The sequence below is a fragment of the Palaemon carinicauda genome, chromosome 28 (genome assembly GCF_036898095.1).
Source record: "Palaemon carinicauda isolate YSFRI2023 chromosome 28, ASM3689809v2, whole genome shotgun sequence".
Taxonomy (NCBI): Eukaryota; Metazoa; Arthropoda; class Malacostraca; order Decapoda; family Palaemonidae; genus Palaemon; species Palaemon carinicauda.
In genome coordinates, this window is record NC_090752.1 from 295,496 (window position 1) to 308,505 (window position 13,010).

Genomic DNA, 13,010 nt, shown 5'->3' on the forward strand with positions numbered 1-13,010 from the left:
CAACCTCACCGTCTTTGAGAGTTAAGGATGAGTTTGGGGGGAGACTTTAGGTCTACCTGCTGAGTCATCTGCAGCCATTGCTTGGTCCTCCTTGGTCTTAGCTTGGGTGGAGAGGGGGCTTGGTGCTGATTAGATGTAATATAGTCAGTCTCTAGGGCATTGTCCTGTTTGTCTCTGCCATTCGTGAGTGGACTTTAAAACTTTAGGTGTAAATAGTTTATATAAAAGAATTACGATTTTTATTCATTTAAGAATGTTAGAGAAATCATAAAGAAGACTGATTTAATCAAATCATTGCAAAGTATCTTAAGGTTATATAAGGGCAAATATATTTACCTAAACTTCAGAAATTTGACTCTTTACCAGTTCAACGTTGTCATACTGATGTAACGTTTCTTAAGGCAAAGAGAGAGAGAGAGAGAGAGAGAGAGAGAGAGAGAGAATTTGTGTATTGTGTTTAACTATAAGATTTTTATAACTAAGAAAAGAAGGTTAATGAAAGTGACGTAGTTGCTACTGAGAGAGAGAGAGAGAGAGAGAGAGAGAGAGAGAGAGAGAGAAAGAGAGAGAGAGAGATTAGTGTATTATTTTTAACAATATTAAGATTTCCAAAACGAAGAAAGATGGTTAATGAAAGTGACTTAGTTGCTGCTGAGAGAGAGAGAGAGAGAGAGAGAGAGAGAGAGAGAGAGAGACCCATTAAACAAAGGGGGGTCCACCTAATGAAAGGATTATGATTACTATTAAACTTAGTGGCAAGAAGGAATCAATGACAGGCAGGAGCTCACCACCAGCAGCAGGGTTGTGTGTGTATGTGTGTATGTGTGTTTATGTGTGTGTTGTGTGTGCGTGCGTGTGTGGGGGTGAGGGAAAGTAAGGAAATAACCCTTGGAAGACACAGACGAAAAACAAAGGGTACAAGAAAGACACTGGAGACCCAAAAGGGGGAGAAAAAAGTGAAGATTGCAAAGTAGCAAAGGAGTGAAAGACATCAGGGGGAAGGGAGGGGAAGGGGGAGGGGAAAGGGAGGGGGTTAGCTTAGGGAGTAGAACGCTAGGGGGGAAGATTAGAAAGAGTACGAGAGAGAGAGAGAGAGAGAGAGAGAGAGAGAGAGAGGGCCGTGGCAGGAGAGGGAAGGGGTTACTTCTAGAGGGGGAGAGTTTAGGAGGTGGGCAGAAAAGGGAGGAGGATGAGGGGGAAGGGGGATTTAGATGTGGGGGGGGGGGCAGTAAGGGCGGCATATAGCCTCTCTGAGACGACCCCCTAAGGGGACGTGTCGGCAATTTAAGGTGCATTACCAGATTGGTCTCTGGGTCTCTCCCTCAGCCTCCACCACCACCACAGCCTCCTTCCTCCTCCTCCTCCTCCTCCTTCCTCCTCCTCCTCCTCCTCCTCCATGGCGTTCAAACCTCGCAACCCCGATAACAAATTGTTTACGATTATTGCAGGTGCAAACACCGCTGCTCTATTGTGTTTCCATGACGACCCAATTCCTCAGAATCCACCATTTCCCTCCATCATCCCCTATTCTTTCTTCCCTTTTTCTTTAACTCTTCCTTTTTTTCTAAGTTTTCTCTTACTCTAATCCTTCCCTTTTCTTAGTCATCTCTTATTCTTTTTTCCCTTTAATAAGATTTATCTTATTCCTTCCCTTTCCAAGTCTTCTCTTACTCTACTCCTTCCCTTTACTAAGTTTTCTCTTACTCTATACCTTACCTTTTCCAAGTCTTCTCTTACTTTACACCTTCCCTTTTCCAAGTTTCCTCTTACTCTACTCCTTCCCTTTACTAAGTTTTCTTTTACTCTTTTCCTCCCTTTTCAATTCTTCTCTTACTCTACACCTTCCCCTTTTCCAAGTCTTCCCTTACTCTACACCTTCCCTTTTCCAAGTCTTCTTTTACTCTACACCTTCCCTTTTCCAAGTCTTCTCTTACTCTACACCTTCCCCTTTTCCAAGTCTTCTCTTACTCTACACCTTCCCCTTTTCCAAATCTTCTCTTACTCTACATCTTCCCTTTTCCAAGTCTCCTCTTACTCTACACCTTCCCTTTTCCAAGTCTTCTCTTACTCTACACCTTCCCTTTTCCAAGTCTTCTCTTACTCTACACCTTCCCTTTTCCAAGTCTTCCCTTACTCTACACCTTCCCTTTTCCAAGTCTTCTCTTACTCTACACCTTCCTTTTCCAAGTCTTCCCTTACTCTACACCTTCCCTTTTCCAAGTCTTCTCTTACTCTACACCTTCCCTTTTCCAAGTCTTCCCTTACTCTACACCTTCCCTTTTCCAAGTCTTCCCTTACTCTACACCTTCCCTTTTCCAAGTCTTCCCTTACTCTACACCTTCCCTTTTCCAAGTCTTCCCTTACTCTACACCTTCCCTTTTCCAAGTCTTCTCTTACTCTACACCTTCCCTTTTCCAAGTCTTCTCTTACTCTACACCTTCCTTTTCCAAGTCTTCCCTTACTCTACACCTTCCCTTTTCCAAGTCTTCCCTTACTCTACACCTTCCCTTTTCCAAGTCTTCTCTTACTCTACACCTTCCCTTTTCCAAGTCTTCCCTTACTCTACACCTTCCCTTTTCCAAGTCTTCTCTTACTCTACACCTTCCCTTTTCCAAGTCTTCCCTTACTCTACACCTTCCCTTTTCCAAGTCTTCTCTTACTCTACACCTTCCCTTTTCCAAGTCTTCTCTTACTCTACACCTTCCCTTTTCCAAGTCTTCCCTTACTCTACACCTTCCCTTTTCCAAGTCTTCTCTTACTCTACACCTTCCCTTTTCCAAGTCTTCCCTTACTCTACACCTTCCCTTTTCCAAGTCTTCTCTTACTCTACACCTTCCCTTTTCCAAGTCTTCCCTTACTCTACACCTTCCCCTTTTCCAAGTCTTCCCTTACTCTACACCTTCCCTTTTCCAAGTCTTCTCTTACTCTACACCTTCCCTTTTCCAAGTCTTCTCTTACTCTACACCTTGCCTTTTCCAAGTCTTCTCTTACTCTACATCTTCCCTTTTCCAAGTCTCCTCTTACTCTACACCTTCCCTTTTCCAAGTCTTCTCTTACTCTACGCCTTCCCTTTTCCAAGTCTCCTCTTACTCTACACCTTCCCTTTTCCAAGTCTTCTCTTACTCTACGCCTTCCCTTTTCCAAGTCTTCTCTTACTCTACACCTTCCCTTTTCAAGTCTTCCCTTACTCTACGCCTTCCTTTTCCAAATCTTCTCTTACTCTACACCTTCCCTTTTCCAAGTCTTCCCTTACTCTACGCCTTCCCTTTTCCAAATCTTCTCTTACTCTACACCTTCCCTTTTCCAAGTCTTCTCTTACTCTACGCCTTCCCTTTTCCAAATCTTTCTCTTACTCTACATCTTCCCTTTCCAAGTCTTCTCTTACTCTACGCCTTCCCTTTTCCAAGTCTTCCCTTACTCTACACCTTCCCTTTCCAAATCTTCTCTTACTCTACATCTTCCCTTTCCAAGTCTTCCCTTACTCTACACCTTCCCTTTTCCAAGTCTTCTCTTACTCTACACCTTCCCTTTTCCAAATCTTCTCTTACTCTACACCTTCCCTTTTCCAAGTCTTCTCTTACTCTACACCTTCCCTTTTCAAGTCCTCTCTTACTCTACACCTTCCCTTTTCCAAGTCTTCTCTTACTCTACACCTTCCCTTTCCAAGTCTTCTCTTACTCTACACCTTCCCTTTTCCAAGTCTTCTCTTACTCTACACCTTCCCTTTTCCAAGTCTTCTCTTACTCTACACCTTCCCTTTTCCAAGTCTTCTCTTACTCTACACCTTCCCTTTTCCAAGTCTTCTCTTACTCTACACCTTCCCTTTTCCAAGTCTTCCCTTACTCTACACCTTCCCTTTTCCAAGTCTTCTCTTACTCTACACCTTCCCTTTTCCAAGTCTTCCCTTACTCTACACCTTCCCTTTTCCAAATCTTCTCTTACTCTACATCTTCCCTTTTCCAAGTCTTCTCTTACTCTACACCTTCCCTTTTCCAAGTCTTCTTTTACTTTACACCTTCCCTTTTTCAAGTCTTCTCTTACTCTACACCTTCCCTTTTCCAATTCTTCTCTTACTTTACACCTTCCCTTTCCAATTCTTCTCTTACTCTACACCTTCCCTTTCCAATTCTTCTCTTCCTTTACACCTTCCCTTTTCCAAATCTTCTCTTACTCTACACCTTCCTTTTCCACGTCTTCTCTTCCTTTACACCTTCCGTTTTCCAATTCTTCTCTTACTCTACACCCTCCCTTTTCAAATCTCCTCTTACTCTACTCCTTCCATTTCCAAGTCTTCTTTTACTTTACACCTTCCCTTTTCAAGTCTTCTCTTATTCTACTCCTTCCCATTTCCAAGTCTTCTTTTACTTTACACCTTCCCTTTTTCAAGTCTTCTCTTACTCTACATCTTCCCTTTTCCAAATCTTCTCTTCCTTTACACCTTCCCTTTTCCAAATCTTCTCTTACTCTACACCTTCCCTTTTCAAATCTTCTCTTCCTTTACACCTTCCCTTTTCCAAATCTTCTCTTACTTTACACCTTCCCTTTTCCAATTCTTCTCTTACTCTACACCTTCCCTTTTCCAATTCTTCTCTTACTTTACACCTTCCCTTTTCCAATTCTTCTCTTACTCTACACCTTCCCTTTTCCAAATCTCTCTTCCTTTACACCTTCCCTTTTCCAAATCTTCTCTTACTCTACACCTTCCCTTTTCCACGTCTTCTCTTACTTTACACCTTCTGTTTTCCAATTCTTCTCTTACTCTACACCCTCCCTTTTCCAAATCTCCTCTTACTCTACATCTTCTCTTTTCCAAGTCTCCTCTTATTCTACTCCTTCCCATTTCCAAGTCTTCTTTTACTTTACACCTTCCCTTTTTCAAGTCTTCTCTACTCTACACCTTCCCTTTTCCAATTCTTCTCTTACTTTACACCTTCCCTTTTCCAATTCTTCTCTTACTCTACACCTTCCCTTTTCCAAATCTTCTCTTCCTTTACACCTTCCCTTTTCCAAATCTTCTCTTACTCTACACCTTCCTTTTCCACGTCTTCTCTTACTTTACACCTTCTGTTTTCCAATTCTTCTCTTACTCTACACCCTCCCTTTTCCAAATCTCCTCTTACTCTACATCTTCCCTTTTCCAAGTCTCCTCTTACTCTACACCTTCCCTTTTCCACGTCTTCTCTTACTTTACACCTTCTGTTTTCCAATTCTTCTCTTACTCTACACCCTCCTTTTCCAAATCTCCTCTTACTCTACATCTTCCCTTTTCCAAGTCTCCTCTTATTCTACTCCTTCCCATTTCAAGTCTTCTTTTACTTTACACCTTCCTTTTTCAAGTCTTCTCTTACTCTACATCTTCCCTTTTCCAAATCTTCTCTTACTCTACATCTTCCCTTTTCCAAATCTTCTCTTACTCTACACCTTCCCTTTTCCAAATCTTCTCTTCCTTTACACCTTCCCTTTTCCAAATCTTCTCTTACTTTATACCTTCTCTTTTCCAAATCTCCTCTTACTCTGCACCTTCCTTTTTCCAAATCTTCTCTTACTTTACACCTTCCCTTTACCAAGTCTTCTCTTACTTTATACCTTCCCTTTTCCAAATCTCCTCTTCCTTTACACCTTCCCTTTTCAAATCTTCTCTTACTTTATACCTTCCCTTTTCCAAGTCTTCTCTTACTCTACACCTTCCCTTTTCCAAATCTTCTCTTACTTTATACCTTCTCTTTTCCAAATCTCCTCTTACTCTGCACCTTCCTTTTCCAAATCTTCTCTTACTTTACACCTTCCCTTTACCAATTCTTCTCTTACTTTATACCTTCCCTTTTCCAAATCTCCTCTTCCTTTACACCTTCCCTTTTCCAAATCTCCTCTTCCTTTACACCTTCCCTTTTCCAAATCTTCTCTTACTTTATACCTTCCCTTTTCCAAGTCTTCTCTTACTCTACACCTTCCCTTTTCCAAATCTTCTCTTACTTTATACCTTCTCTTTTCCAAATCTTCCCTTACTCTACACCTTCTATTTTTCAGCCGTCTTCTTCCAAATCTTGATCTCCATTTCATCATCACCATCTGGTCCTCCATATTCGCCTTAGAGCTCTTTTATTTCACTTCGTCTTCGCTTTTTCCTTTCCCTCCTCCTCCCTCTCCTCCTCCTCTTTTCTAACAGTGAGACCTCCTCCACTTCCCCCTTCCTCATCTCCCATCATCTTGAACCCCCCCTCCCCCCTTCCTTCGTCAGTGACACCGTCGGAACTTAGCTACAGGTTCGTTTTCTTTCTCTTTTTCTTTACACTTTCCTTTCCTCCCGTTTTCACTTCCTCTCCTTCCCCCTGATATTAAAGAACTGTGCGGAGAAAGGGTTGAGGTTTAGGGGAAAGAATGAAGAGGAAGGGGAAGCAGCTTCAGAAAAGGAGGGTTGATAGGGGAAGTGGTGGTGAGGGGGGGGGAGTGTTTGAAAAGGGTGGTGTTAAGGATGGATGGTATATGAGTGAGTTTTTTTTGGGGGGGGGGATAAAACGAGTAGGGGAAGCTGCTTCAGAGAAAGAGGGTTGATAGGGGAAGTAGTAGTGAGGGGGGGGGTAAGAATGCAAAAGATATAAGGGGGAAATAAAAAAGGGAAAGGGGGAAGAAGCTGCTCCTCTAGAGAAGAAATGTCGATAGGGGTAGTGGTAGTGAAGGGGGAGTGTTAGAAAGGGATTATGGATGCAAAAGATATGAGGGAATGAGAATGTATTTGAGGGGAAATAAAAAAAAGGGGAAGGGGGAAAAAGCTACTGCTCCAGAAAAGGAAGGTCTATAGGGAAGTGGTAGTGTAGGGGGGAGTGTTATAAATGGGGTAGGTATGCAATAGATAGGTGATGAGCGTGTCTTTTTTAGAGTGGGGGGAGGTAATAAAAAGAGGAAGGGGTAAGAAGCTGCTCCTCTAGAGAAGGAATGTCGATAGGGGTAGTGGTAGTAAGGGGGGGGGGAGTGTTAGAAAGGGGGTTATGGAGGCAGAAGATATGAGGGAATGAGAATGTATTTGAGGGGAAATAAAAAAAAGGGAAGGGGAAAAAGCTACTGCTCCAGAAAAGGAAGGTCTATAGGGGAAGTGGTAGTGTAGGGGGAGTGTTATAAATGGGTAGGTATGCAATAGATAGGTGATGAGCGTGTCTTTTTTAGAGTGGGGGGAGGTAATAAAAAGAGGAAGGGGTAAGAAGCTGCTCCTCTAGAGAAGGAAAGTCGACAGGGGAAATGGTAGTAAGGGTGAATGTTAGAAAGGGGGGAGGTATGCAAAAGACATAAGGGGTAAGAGTGTATTTGAGGAAATAAAAAGGGAAGGGGAAAGAACCTTCTCCTCCAGAAGGAGAACCAATAGGGGAAGTAGTAGTGAGAGGGGGAGCGTTAGAAAAGGGGTGTATGAGCAGGGGATGTGGGTAGGGGAGGGGTGAAGCGTTAATATCTTTTAAAACCGCATTGTGAAAATTCCTGGGGGGTGATAATTTCGGGCCGGGAGAGAGTCAAGGTAAACGGAAGTCTACTTCGCATTCATGAAATACACACACCGTAAGTTAGGGAAGGGACGCCTCTGCTAGTTGACTATCAAAACAATATTACCCAAGGCCAGCCCCCCTCCACCCCGCCCTCGCCCCCCCCCCTCCACCCCCCCCCCCCTGCCTGCCGCCTCCGAAGCAGACTCGTAAAATTAACTCTCTCGCCTCCAGCGAAAACTGATTTAATTTTTTTTATCAGATACATTAATCTTGAGTGAGGATAGTTTAGGAGTATGCATAACACCTCCCAAAAATGCCCTGTTCAATTTTTTTTTTAATGATGCTAAAAGATTTTTTTTTTTAAACGAAAACTGATTCATTTTTTTTTCTTTTTTATCAGATACATTAATCTTGACTGCGAATAGTTTAGGAGTATGCATAACACCTCCCAAAAATGCCCCGTTCAATTTTTTTTGTTTTTAATGATGCTAAAAGAATTTTTTTTTTTGAAACGAAAACTGATTCATTTTTTTTTCTTTTTTATCAGATACATTAATCTTGAGTGAGGATAGTTTAGGAGTATGCATAACACCTTCCAAAAATGCCCCGTTCAATTTTTTTTTTTAATGATGCTAAAAGAATTTTTTTTTTTTTTTTTTTTTGGAAACGAAAACTGATTAATTTTTTTTTCTTTTCTATCAGATACATTAATCTTGACTGAGAATAGTTTAGGAGTATGCATAACACCTCCCAAAAATGCCCTGTTAAATTTTTTTTTTAATGATGCTAAAAGATATTTTTTTTTTTTTGAAACGAAAACTGATTCATTTTTTTTTTCTTTTTTATCAGATACATTAATCTTGACTGAGAATAGTTTAGGAGTATGCATAACACCTCCCAAAAATGCCCTGTTAAAATATTTCTTTTTCAATGATGCTAAAAGAATTTTTTTTTTTTTTTTTGGAAACGAAAACTGGTTCATTTTTTTTATAAGATACATTAATCTTGCAGAATAGTTTAAGAGTATGCGTAGCACCTCCCAAAAATGCCCTGTTCAAAAAAAAATTTTTTTTTTTACTAAATGCCAAAATAATAATTTTTTTTTTGGGGGGGGGGCAACGAAAACTGATTTAATTTTTTTTATCAGATACATCAATCTTGACTGAGAATAGCTTGGGAGTATGCGTAGCACCTCCCAAAAATGCCTTGTTCAAAATTTTTTCCTAATTTTTATTTTTGCGGGGATGGGGTAATGGGTGCGAAAAGGCAATCCAATAAAATGGGGGCAACGTTGATGGGTACAATTATGGGTCAGGATCTTTCGTATATTATAATGTTCGTGCCGTAAAGCGCAAACCAACTTATCCTTCTTTTTAAAGTAATAGTATATATATATATATATATTTTTTTTTTTTTTTTTTTTTTTTGTGTGGTACATTACCCAAAGGGTCATATTCCTTCTTTTTTCTCACAGTTTCTGTTGTTACTTCGTTGATGAAAGGAGTTTCTCATTATTATTATTATTATTATTATTATTATTATTATTATTACCTCCGCCAAGAAGGTTATGTCTGTCTGTTTGTTTGTCACCAGTCTAACTCAAAAATTTGCTAATGAATTTTGATGAAAATTTCAGGATATTATTATTATTATTATTATTATTATTATTATTATTATTATAATTATTTTGTTTTTTTCTTACAGTATTACTAAGAAAAGTTAGATACAGGAATTTCTGTCACACCTAGCACAGAAGGAATGTACCCGGACACTACTTTACTGCGCGGTGACTAACCAAACAGATAGCGTATTATTATTATTATTATTATTATTATTATTATTACTTGCTAAGCTACATTCCTAGTTGAAAAAGCAGGATCCTATAAGCCCAGGGCTTCCAACAGGGGAAATACCCCAGGGAGGAAAGGAAACAAGAAAAAATATATTTAAGAGATAAATATTTCCGATATAAACTATAAAAACTAACAAAACAAGAGGAAGAGAAATAAGATAGAATAGTGTGCCCGAGTGTACCCTCAAGCAAGAGAACTCTATCCCAAGACAGTGTAAGACCATGGTACAGAGGCTATGGCACTACCCATTCTAGAGAACAATGGTTTGATTTTGGAGTGTCCTTCTCCTAGAAGAGCTGCTTACCATATCTAAAGATTCTCTTCTACCCTTGCCAAGAGAAAAGTGGCCACTGAACAATTACGGGGCTGTAGTTAACCCCTTGAGAGGAGAAGAATTGTTTGGTAAACTAAAACACTGACGTTTAAGTTGCGGTAATGTTTTTCTATAAGAAATAACGGAATGTTATTATGTTACAAACATAGATTATGTGTTGAGGATAAAATTCTAGCCTAGCTTTCAAAACTTGTGTATCCAAAGTGACTTGCACACGCACACGCACACGCACACACACATACATGTATATATATATATATATATATATATATAATATATATATATATATATATATACGTGTGTGTGCGTGCGTGCGTGTGTGTGTTTGTGTCTGTGAGTGAGTGAGTGCGTATGCGTGTGTGTTTGTGTGTCTGTGAGTGAGTACGTATGCATGTGTGTGCATATCTATGTATATATATACCTATAGTTTTTGACGGATCGCGTACACTACAATGTATATATATATATATATATATATATATACAAATATTTAATTGTGCATACCAAAACTTGCATACCTGTGTTTATAAATCATTAAGTATATAGTCTTAGTAGTTTTTTCTCCCCAAGGTTCATATTTTGTAATATTATAGCTAAGAAATGTTGATCACTTGCTTTTCATCCATCCTCATCTTGCACAGGCGTTTACGTTCTGGTCCAACTCCCAATTTTACCAATGATTATTATTTCATTTCCATTGCTCTCTCTCTTTCGTATATGCCCCGCCCCCCCCCCCCCTCCACAATCCTGGAACCTTTGCCTTAGCGCTGGCTGGACTCCAGCCATTGCGTCATGACAGATCCTGGAACTTTTCTTCGAAAGTTTATGGCATAAATTCCTGTACATCGGCACTTTCCCTTCGACTAATTCCCTTCTAAAGAGGAGACGATACAGTTTGAAAGGGGGGGGGGCGTTCCCCTTTTGGGTCTCCGTTGTTTTTCGTCTGTTTCTTCCAAGGGCTATTACCCTACCCCCCCCCCCTACGCACGCACGCACGCACAACACACACACAAATACAAACACATACATACATACATACACACATACATACACACACATACACACATACATACACACACATACACACTCAAACACACACATACATACACACACACATACAAACACACACATACACACACACCTGCTGCTGCCTGTCTTTGATTCCTTCTTGCCACTAAGTTTAATAGTAAGCATAATCTTTTCTCTCTCTCTCTCTCTCTCTCTCTCTCTCTCTCTCTTATAACTACGTCACTTTCATTAACCTTCTTTTCTTCGTTATAGAAATATTAATAGTTAAAATCAATATACAAATTATCTCTCTCTCTCTCTCTCTCTCTCTCTCTCTCTCTCTCAGTAGCAACTACGTCACTTTCATTAACCTTCTTTTCTTCGTTATAGAAATCATAATAGTTAAAAACAAAACACAATTCTCTCTCTCTCTCTCTCTCTCTCTCTCTCTCTCTCTCTCTTTCAACTACGTCACGCTCATTAAACTATTCTTCGTTATAGAAATCTTAATCGTTAAAAACAATACACATTCTCTCTCTCTCTCTCTCTCTCTCTCTCTCACAGCAGCAACTACGTCACTTTCATTAACCTTCTTTTCTTCGTTATAGAAATCTTGATAGTTAAAAACAATACACAAATTCTCTCTCTCTCTCTCTCTCTCTCTCTCTCTCTCTCTCAGTAGCAACTACGTCACTTTCATTAACCTATTCTTCGTTATAGAAATCTTAATAGTTAAAACACACATTCTCTCTCTCTCTCTCTCTCTCTCTCTCTCTCTCTAGCAACTACGTCACTTTCATTAACCTTCTATTCTTCGTTATAGAAATCTTAATAGTTAAAAACACACAAATTCTCTCTCTCTCTCTCTCCTCCTCTCTCTCTCTCTCTCTCAGTATTAGCAACTACGTCACTTCATTAACCTATTCTTCGATATAGAAATCTTAATAGTTAAAAACAATACACAAATTCTCTCTCTCTCTCTCTCTCTCTCTCTCTCTCTCTCTCTCTCTCAGCAGCAACTACGTCACTTTCATTATCCTTCTTTACTTCGTTATAGAAATCTTTAATAGTTAAAAACAATACACAAATTCTCTCTCTCTCTCTCTCTCTCTCTCTCTCTCTCTCTCTTTCTCTCTCTCTCTCTCTCTCACACACACACACACACACACACACACAGTAGCAACTACGTCACTCATTAACCTTCTATTCTTCGTTAAAGAAATGTTGATAGTTAAAAACAATACACAAATTCTCTCTCTCTCTCTCTCTCTCTCTCTCTCTCATGCGCGCGCGCACACACACACACACACACACACACACACACAACTATCACTTTCATTAACCTATTCTTCGTTAAAAAAATCTTAATAGTTAAAGACAATACACAAATTCTCTCTCTCTCTCTCTCTCTCTCTCTCTCACTCTCTCTCTCTCTCTCTCTCTCTCTCGCTTTCCGATGATAAATAACTCCACCATGTACTTCCATATCAATTAGCTTCCACTCTAGATTTGTTTGGACGCTGAGTTACTCCTTGGTCCCATCGTCTTTATTTCTCTATATCTTGAATTATGGTCCGTTTTTTATTTCTTTTCCTTCCTTCTTTCTTTTATAGGCGTGAGTTTTATGGCTTTGATAAATGGCCTTTGGATGGGGGAGAGGTGAGGGACGTGTTGTCTTAAGGCATCCCAAATGGGAGAGAGAGAGTCTCTCTCTCTCTCTCTCTCTCTCTCTCTCTCTCTCTCTTTCAGATATACTACTATTAGCAACTATATTACTCTCATTAACTTTCTTTTCCTCGTTATAAAAATTCTCTCTCTCTCTCTCTCTCTCTCTCTCTCTCTCATATATACTACTATTAGCAACTATATTACTCTCATTAACTTTCTTTTCCTCGTTATAAAAAATTCTCTCTCTCTCTCTCTCTCATCTCTCTCTCTCTCTCTCTCTCTTTCATATATACTACTATTAGCAACTATATTGCTCTGATTACCTTTTTTTCCTCGTTACAAAAAATCTCTCTCTCTCTCTCTCTCTCTCTCCTCTCTCTCTCTCTCTGTAGTGTCTAATGAGATTGTCTATCAGCAAGGTCTTATAATTTTTTATTTTTCAAGATTTTTATAATTTTAGATTATTCTCATTTAGATTTTTTCTAGTTTCAGATTTTTTCCTTTTAGATTTTTCTAGTTTTAGGTCATTTTACTTTTAGGTTTTTTATAGTTTTAGATTTTTTATAATTTCAGATTTTTTATAGTTTTAGATTTTTTCTAGTTTTAAAACCCTCTACTAATACTCAACCACATCTGGTTACCTTGGCAATTGGATAATGTCTGCAAGTTAAAAAA